This window comes from Hibiscus syriacus, unplaced genomic scaffold (genome assembly GCF_006381635.1).
Source record: "Hibiscus syriacus cultivar Baekdansim isolate YM2019G1 unplaced genomic scaffold, ASM638163v2 tig00111792_pilon, whole genome shotgun sequence".
NCBI classification, from domain to species: Eukaryota; Viridiplantae; Streptophyta; class Magnoliopsida; order Malvales; family Malvaceae; genus Hibiscus; species Hibiscus syriacus.
The window spans coordinates 1,171,912-1,182,020 of record NW_024063179.1 but is presented as its reverse complement, the minus strand read 5'-3'; the positions used below and the strand labels follow the sequence as shown (position 1 = coordinate 1,182,020).

The 10,109-nt window shown below is 34.3% G+C and overlaps 1 pseudogene; it reads left to right on the top strand.

Moving 5' to 3' along the window:
* Window positions 1-649: 649 nt before the first annotated feature.
* Window positions 650-3,691, top strand: LOC120170773 (annotated as a pseudogene).
* The last annotated feature ends 6,418 nt before the right edge of the window (window positions 3,692-10,109 follow it).

Genomic DNA, 10,109 nt, shown 5'->3' with positions numbered 1-10,109 from the left:
AATCTTATTTGTGATTTCTTTGTCAACGCCATTCTCGTCCATGTCGAAGGTAATGAGGATATAGTTATTGGGATCGAGTCATATCTTATGGGCAAACTTTTACTCTAAGTCCATCCTCCATCGCTGCCCACTTAAATATCGTTGATAACAATGATGATCCTTTCAAAGAAGTTTTTCCTACTAATTTTGAGAGGTTCCCATATGATAACCCTACTCATCTTGATTTCCCGGATCGTCTCTTGCTACTTTTATCTCTTGGTTTTTTTGTCCTTCGAGTGGTAAGGCTACCTATATGTGCACTTGCAACTATGGTGGTTTATAACATTAAGAACAATATTCGCCCAAACTTTGCAAATATCATATTCTTAGAACTTGTCGATGTTGTCGTAAAGAGTCCAACTATTCCAAGACATTTCCCTATGCTTGTATTCTTAGCTATATATTTAGGGATAAGCTTAGAGTGTCTGCCACCCTTAACCTTCCTATTCCCCTCGTTAGTGTCATCGATATCAAATTAGCCCACATGGCAATTGGGATTTTGATGCCATGTCCGGTGAGTGACATCCTTTTAGACCTAACTTGGACGACATCGAGGAGCAAGAGGACGAAATGACGAGACATCGGTGTTGCCGCCTCAAGAGGAGTTACGATGAAGATGTTATATGATCACGTGATGCAAAGACTTGGGAGCATAGATACTCGCTTGGATGCACTTGAGAGCGATGTTCGCTCTATACATCATCACTTGTTGTCTCCTTCTCCTTCACCACCACCTCCGAAAGATTAGGCTTTTATTTGTCATTTTAGGACATTTGCTTTTAGATTTGGGCTTATGCACTTTATGACTTATTTTTTGGAACTTCATGTTATTTATGTTTGACACTTGGTTTGTTAGTACTTTATGGATTGATGTTTGAAATATTGATTGATATTATGCTTTTGAACTTGATTATCTTATGATAAGCATAATTTGACTTTTGATTATTTTATGTTGAATATTTAAGTTCCCTATTACACTAACATATTTTCTCTTTTGAAGCTAAATTGATTTTGCTTTAACAAAAAGGGGGAAATATGTACACGTGTAAATTGTTAGCCAAAAATTGTTTTTCTAAGGGGAGACTTATTTTTCACAAAATATGACAAATCTTTTAAAGGCAAATTTTCACAAAAGTTTTGTTATATTAAAAAAGGGAGATCGTTGAACTAAAATTTGATTTTGATATAACATAATTATTATAATATTTTAAATTATTAAATTTTGTAATTTCATAATATTTATATAATTTATCATAAATGTTTTTAAATCATTTTTAAGTGTGAAAAATAATCACAAGTGTTATTTAGTATAGTAGCATTTTATAAATATCATTTTAAGCTCGAAACACTTGATTTTTAGCCAAAATAGCTTTGTTCTCGAGGCCACTAAGGAAGTCTCGATACCAAAATTCCAGAGGACATTTAAGTATCGCTACCAAGGTCACAGTCTTGAGACCAAATGGTGGGTATCGATACTGATTCAAACAGTATCGATATTGAAGGCTTAACGACTATAAATTTTATCGTTGGTATCGATACCAAATGTGCATGTGAGCATTAAATGCTCAAAACTAATGAATCCAATAGCTCTATTCAATCTCTAGTTGCTCCAGATGGCTAGAGTGATGTTAGAAGACATAAAGGGACCAAGATTCAAATGGAAAACAAAAGAAAGTCAATTGCAAGATCAAACAACATCAATAGTATTTTAGAGCTAAAATTGTCAAATCTTTTGTAACACACTTGTGAGCTTCATTGTTGGTGATTGTTGGTGAGTGCTTATTTTGTGCAAACACATTTTACTTTGTGAGATTTTTCTTTTGTTTGCTAAATTTGTAATTTCTCTTTGGGAGAGTATGTAAGCAAGCTTTTGGGGTATAAACCTGTGTGTCTTTGTAAAGTTATAACTTATCCTTAAAGGTTTGCAAATCTAGTGGATTTAAAAAATCCTTAGTGTGGATAACTAAGGTAGTAGATGTAGACTTAGTTTAAAAGTCAACCACTCTAAATTGTTGTGCAAAGTTTTATTTTTCAATTGCTTCCACCAAAATCATTCAAAAGCCAATTTACCCCCTTTTGGCATTATTCGGTTCTACGTAAGAGTTTAACACATACTTTTTTTACCTATGAAAATATCTTTTACCGGATATATCCTTATTGTCTCTGATCTATAGGACCCAATTTCTTTCATTCACAATGTTAGGATTCGAACCTTAAAGATTTTATCCGCTAGACCAACTAATAGTTGGTATTGCTAGAGCTAATCCAATAGTTCTTTCCGAATCATTTTGGTAGGTAAGTGAGATGATATTGACGCCAACAAGCATGGAAGGGTTTCTCCCTGGGAAATAGAACCATCTGATCCTATTCTAGTTCTAACAACTTGCGCTCACCCAGCTCGAAAAGGAATAGGGTTGGGTTGCCTTCAGGAGAATCGGAGTTTATAGTTCCTGGTAGGTTCTTCTGCATAGCTAAATCTCTTTCCCATGTCATGCAGCTTTATTTGATTTGGTCCTTCATTCTTCTAACAGATGGAGGAGCATCCGACTTTACGGAACCTTTGCGGTTCCAGAGGGTCTTACAAGGTCAAGACATTTCGAATTTTAACCCGTTCTACAACCGTGCTGGTAGTCAAAACATGCATCGGTCTGAAATACAACACTGCTTTCCTTGCTCTAATGGTTTTGATATTGCTGCAATAAGAAATGTTGGTAGAAAGCCATTGGTGAATCTGATATTTCCTATAAAGGTGTTGGCTTTGGGGAATCTTTCCGGTTCCATAAGGTCTTGCAAGGTCAAGAAATTTTTGTAAGCTCTCTGTATGGAAAAAGCTCAACTGCGGAAGAGACTCGAGGAAATGAAAGTCTTGGTGTCGTCCGTAATAGTGGTCGATTGTCGGGGAGTAGAAGGGGATGGTCTTCCTCGATGCAGGGCTATAATACTCGTAGTCCTATGCGACCATCTGCTTCATTTGCTCAAGTTTCCTCACCGTCTTTGGTGTTAATGTTCCAACAAGCAAGCAATCCAATTCTGAACTTTAATCCTGTTCATAAATTCAATAGCCTTGAAAAATACGGGACAAAGTTACTACCGGCTTCAATTGGCGAACATGATTCTCATGGAAGGCATCACGTTACCATGGACTCGTTCTGTCACGCTAATGATTCTGTTGTCGGTTCACCACCTCTTGCCGCTCAACCTGCATTACAGACTAACCAAGAATTAGCTTCCTCTTGTTAAAGTAGTTGCAGGCTTTTCGAGTTCTCGCTGACCAATGGAAGTCTTGATGGTACTAAGGAAAGCAACATGGTGCAGGCAACATTATCATCAGGAAGTGTTTTTTTTTCCTCGTATCGGAGAAAGGTTCACCAGGAGCCTCCGGTGGCAATGAACACAGTCGGACACAATTGCACTAAAGTAAGCAACCTATATGCTTTCAGACAAAAGTTTTTTCGATTTTGCATTGTAGTGTTGTCCCGAAATGGAAAATTCAACTTCTATGCGATTGTTTCGAGTTAATTCCGATACTGATAGTTGTTGACATTGTTCTTCCAGCAAATTCTACAGCATTGTCACAAGAAGTACGATATATATCGACCAAGCAGCCACGGATGCGGCTGATGCCGAGCAGGAAGGTGCCTATGGTTGCTAAAGGTTGCATGTCTTTTTTATTATCGTTTAAAGAATCAAGTAGTTTCAAAACTGAAAACTTGTAATAATTTTATGAAATGCAACTGCCTTATCATGCCTGTGATAAGATAACCTTGTGTTATTAATGTAACACCCCAACCCGTATCCGACCCGAATACGAGTTTGAGATGTCACATTGAATTTTCAAAACCTTTTTCTTACAAAATATCAAAATATTTGAACTTATTTTAGGAAAATACCACAATATCCTATTAAATTGTGTTTCGTATAAAATTTCCAATCGAAAACGTATTTATAAACAGTAAAATACATATGAACAGTGATGAACAATACCTTCTACAATACCCGAATGTTAAAATTTTCTAAATTCAAAAAGGGGAACTGATTCCCCTATTATAGGGAACCGATACCCTGCTACAGTAACTTTCGTAAAATACGTATAAATTCATAAAATTTAAAGCGTTCATCTATGTATATTTACCATTTACATATATATATATATATACGTTTAAAACATTTCAAAATTCGATCAGAGCGTATCCAATACTAATCCTTTATTTATTACATGCCAACAAAATTCTTTCTAACAAAATACATGTAAATTTTATCTACATTTCTGATCTGACATTCGGTAAGGAGAACTGACATGTCTTGTTCCTCTTTACTTCTCTTTTCGCTTTCCAAACCTACGTGTGAAACAATCACACGCTAAGTCGATGACTTAGTGAGGCATATAAACATATAATAAAATCATAAAACATTTCATATAAACAAAAGGCATACCTCTGCAATTACTATCATATAATATAAAAACATATCTCCCATTGTATAACCAATGCACACATATGCATTTATCATGAACATATTTATTAATAATATTATTATCACTAATTCTTTTTTATCATATTAGTATATGTTGAACATTTCCATATACATCATGGAAAACATATATCATTTCATAACAAACACACATAACATCATATAATTCATAACGCATTTCGTATCATCAAAGCATATACATCACATATAGTATATTGTGTTATCTCTTTAATTAGCCCATGGTACACTGGTGAGAACTGAAGGTATGTGAGTACATTGAGGTTGTGCACTAATTTTGTCACCACAACTCGTATAAATTCCCACTAGGGGCACTGAATATTTGTGCCGAAGGACCGTGTAGAAATGTCCCGAAGGACCACTATGTCCTGAAGGACGACATATCACATATGTCCCGAAGGACCACTCCTTAAGAACCATATACATAATACAATAGACCAAATAAGTGTACCGAAGTACCACATACATGTTCCATGGAATTACATATATGTCCCGAAGGACCACGTAGAATTGTCCTGTAGGACCGCATAGACCCTCGACTCTTAGCATGCCAACTATACCTATAGCTCTCGTATCATATAACATGGGCATTTTTCTTATGCTTCTTTATTCATGTACTCATGTCATTTCTCTTGTAATCACATATCACATGTGCATATAATCATGTAGTTTACTTTCATGTCACTTTTCATATGAATTCATATTCATATGTCACATAGCTCGTATCACTTTGCATGGATTCACATAAACATATATATCATTTTATTCATGTCTTATTCTTATATCATATATATTTCATCTATGTTTCATCACCTAACCTCATCATATAACATGCTTTATTCTCTTATGTTCACATGACATATAATGCATACAAATTATATTCACATATGTCTTTACTCATGAATTCATATATCATACAAATCATATCATCTCTTGTTCTCATATGCTTCACATGCATCACATATGTCACATAGCACATATAACACATATCAGTTCATATAATCAAGTATACATACATTTCATGTCATTCACATTCTTATAATCAATACTCTATATACTATAACTATTGTAAATAGACTTATCACAAGTCCAATTCCTTATGATCCTATAAATTAAAATACACTCATAAGAATCATATCGATCATATAACATTTTAGGAGTCATTTCTTACCATAGTAACTTCGTCACTGGCTCATCGCAAGCCAATGTTTTTCGATAGCATAAGTACAATTAAATTGCACTCACCTTAGCCTTGCTTTGATTCAATCCTAATCCTTTGATTATTTCGGAACGTGTTTAGGCTCAATATCTACATAAATATAACATTTCAAAACAACTATCAGAAGCCTAAACTTTAAACTTGATGTTAATAACTTAAACCAGTTTAATGAACCAAAATTCCATTTTTCATTTAGGGGAATCGATACCCCTCAGGGGGGAACTGTACCCCTGCACAATCTGGAATTTCGTTCAAGCCCAGAAAAATCACTGTTCATGCCCGAAAATTCACTATGTCAACTTAAATTCTTCATGTTTCATTCCCTTTTCTATTCTTAACTCAAATATACATACTTAAACTAATTTATATCCATTTATTTCATCTTAAACCTCAAAATTCTATTCACCATATAGAAATCAATAATCATACCAAATTTTCAACATGTTCTAATTTCAATTCTATCACTTCATATCTCTTAATTAAGCTGATGACAGGTCGAATTTAACTTCAAATTCAACTTATCAACTCTATTTCATGATTTCACTCAAAAACTCCAAATCTTTAATCTTCTCTAACTCCTTTATCTTTTGATTTTAAGATAACTTAAGCTTTCCTTAAGCTTAGTTATCATCTAATGATCAAAACCCAACCATTAATTTAACAAATAATCAACAAAAATAAAAACTCACCTTTGAGCTGGAGCTTCACGCACAAAGAAGAAATGAGAAGAAATGAATTCTGAAAACCTTGTTTTTGGTTTCCTTCACCCCCACGTGTAAATAAATATCCCTACTATCACATTTTTAATTCCTTAAATGATCAAATGACCATTTTCCCTTTAATTCCTTTGATAATTACTAATAACTTTCCGAAAATATTCCCAAATACATCATTGAACTATTCAACTATTTTACTTTGACTAACAAATTATGAAATATTTCAATTTGGTCACTAACCCGGTATTGAGGATATTACAATTAACCTTAAACCTTTATGGTGGTATTCTCAATTCCTACTTTATGCAATTTTATTTCATATTCTCTTTCTGGCTCGATTATAGATCGCTCTGCTACATGGTTTAAACCAGAACCGACTCGATTATAGATCGCTCTGGCTCTGCTACAAGGTTTGAACCGGATCGACTCTCGTCTCGACTTTGTCTGGACTTTTGTGGCTTTCAAATAATAGATCTCAGACGAAAGAAAAAGGAAGAACCCAATCGTTTCTCTTAACGGTGAGTGAAAAGTCAACAGCAAATGTGTTGAAAACATTTTTGTATTTCGATATAACAAATTAGTTTAAATAAATTTTAAGATTTTACAAATTATTTTATAAATATTCGATTCAATTAATCGAATATCAAATTATTACTCCAAGTCTTTTAAGATCAATTTCAAACCTTACTAAATGTGTAAAATTGTGTTTTATACTTAATATATTTTTTGAAACAATTTTCACAAAGTATTTTGAACCAAAAATCAAGCCTAAAATCAATTTTTTCAGAGTGATGCACCGATGCACCAATCGATGCACCATGAATTAAATTGAACATCGAATGCATTTCATGCATCGATGTACATACCATGCACCGATGCACTGAGGATTTTATGAAAACATCGAATGCATTTGATGCATCGATGCACCAACCATGCATCGATGCATTCTGGCTATTTTGAAACATCGAATGCACTTGATGCATCGATGCATTAAGGGTCCAACGGTCAAAATATTTGAATTTTACACTGATGCACCGATGCACCATGGGTATGCATCGATGCACTGAAGCTCCCAATTATTTTTAATTAATTTTTTCACACTTAAATGGCTATATTGACTCCACTATTCATCCCCAACGTTCAGAAGTGATTCAAGGTGTATTTAAGCAAGCTTAGAAGCCATTGATCAATAACAAGAAACATCAAGCAACTAGAATCAAGAGAGAATCAAAGAGAAAGCATCAAACCTCAAGTTTGAGCATTTCAAGCCTATTTTTCATTCAATATTCATTTTGCTTTCAAGAACATTTATTGTGCTCAATTGTATTCATTTTTTGAGTGTTCTTTTCTTTGTTCTAGAATTGTGCAAACAATCTACCTTGTGAGGATTTCCTTATAAGTTTGCAAATTTGTATTGTTCTCTTTGGGAGAGAGTGTTCTCAAGAATTTGTGGTATAATTCTTGAGGGTTTGTAAGGTTACTCTTTGTCCTCAAAAGAAAGACAAATTAGTGAATTTGTGGAAAATCCTTAGTGTGGATAGCTAAGGTAGTGGACGTAGACTTTGGTTGATAAAGTCAAACCACTCTAAATCGCTGTGCAATTTCTTTCAATTTTCTGCAAAAGCTTCCACCAAAATTTTAATTACCAATTCACCCCCCTCTTGGTCGATTCTGTCAATCGATTAACTCAACAATTAGTATCAGAGCCTAACTCATTTGAAGGTTTAATCGCCTCTTGAGTCGATTCGGGAAGAGTTACATCGATAATCAAAGTCATCAATGGTCTCTACTTCAAACTTCGACTCCGATCTCGATTCGATGCCCGTCAACAAGCCTCCTTTCTTCAATGGGGCTAATTATGTCTATTGGAAAAATTAAGATGATGTACTTCATTCAAGCAAGTGACATGAGAGCATGAAATGTCGTAGAAGAATGATACATCAAGCCTCTCACTCATCCAAGATTATGGAGTGAATGAGAGACAAAAATGTTCCAGCTCAACTCCAAAGCCATCCATATCATATTTTGTGCTCTTGGACCAGATGAATACGGAAGAGTTTCATCTTGTACAACCGCCAAATAAATATGGGACAAACTTCAAGTCACTCATGAAGGTACCGATGAGGTAAAGAAATCTAAAATTAGTATTCTAACGCATAGCTATAAAATTTTCAGGATGAAACCAAATGAAGATATCAAAGCTATGACGGATAGATACGATTGTCAATGGTCTCAAATCATATGGAGATATCATTTCAAATGAAAAGCTTGTGATGAAGTTAGTCTACTCCCTCCCAAAATTATGGCAATCAAAGAAGACGACAATCATCGAGTCTAAGGATCTAACATCCTTAACTCTTGAAGAGCTAATTGGTTCACTCCTCACTCATGAAATGATGCTTGAAGATGAGGTGGACCATGATAAGATTGAAGAGACACCAAAGGAGAAGGAGAAGAAGAAAAACATTGGAGTTGCTCTTAAATCCACAAAAAATGAGAGTAATTCGGATGAAGATGACGATGACGAGGAAATGGCATTGTTTGCCAAACGATTCATAAAAATGATGAGACCTTACCGAGGAAGAAAATTCAAACGAAATAAAGGCCTCAAAAATGAACCAAAAGATAAGGACCCGATTATTTGCTATGAATGCAAAAAGCCAGGGCATGTCAAATATGATTGCCCACAATTGAAGAGAAAGAGTCAATCAAAGAATAAGCACAAGGTTCATGTGGCTACCTGGAGCGATGAAGAAGGTTTCGATGAAGAGGAACAATAAGTAGCAAACTTGTGCTTGATGACATTTGGGGAAGATTCTAAGGTAACCTCTAACTCATCTGATTTTGATGATTTATCCTATGATGAGTTATTAGAGGAATATAATGGGTTGGTTTCGGATTATGAGAAATTATTTTTAAAATATAAAAATGATGTTTCAAAATTGAAAAATGAAAATAAACTCATATCCAAAACCAATAACGATCTTGAAAGTAAAATCAAAGATTTGCAAATCAAACTAGAAGAGTTTGAAAAGAAAAATTTGGATTTGGATTTGCAAAATTTACTTTCAAAGGTCAATGATGATCATCAAAAGAAAATTGATGATCTTAAAACTTCTTTTGATAAAGTTGGAACAAAACGTTTTGAAAATAGAGAAAATTCAAAATCCAACTTTGTTAGAAAAAGTTTTAAAAACTACAATCATAGAGGTCCCCAAAGAACCTCTAATGGAAAAATCATTAGAAGTATATGGGTTCCTAAAGAGCTCATTACTACTAAAGATAAGGATATCCTACACAAATGGATACCTAAGGGGACTAGAATTTTGGAAACTAATGAATATGGACCCAAAATTAGAAATTAATCTATGTTTTTAGGAAAATGAGCATTGCTACAAGGCACGGGAAACAAATCCAAATTCATGGTACCTTGATAGTAGATGCTCAAGACACATGACCGGAGACAAAAACTGGTTCATAGAGCTTAACGCCAAAAATGGAGAGAGAAGTGACTTTTGGTGATGATTCAAAAGGTCACATTGAAGGTATTGGTACTATTGGTAATACCTATTCCATACAAATTAAGAATGTTTTATATGTGAATGGATTAAAGCATAATCTATTGAGTATTAGTCAATTTTGTGATA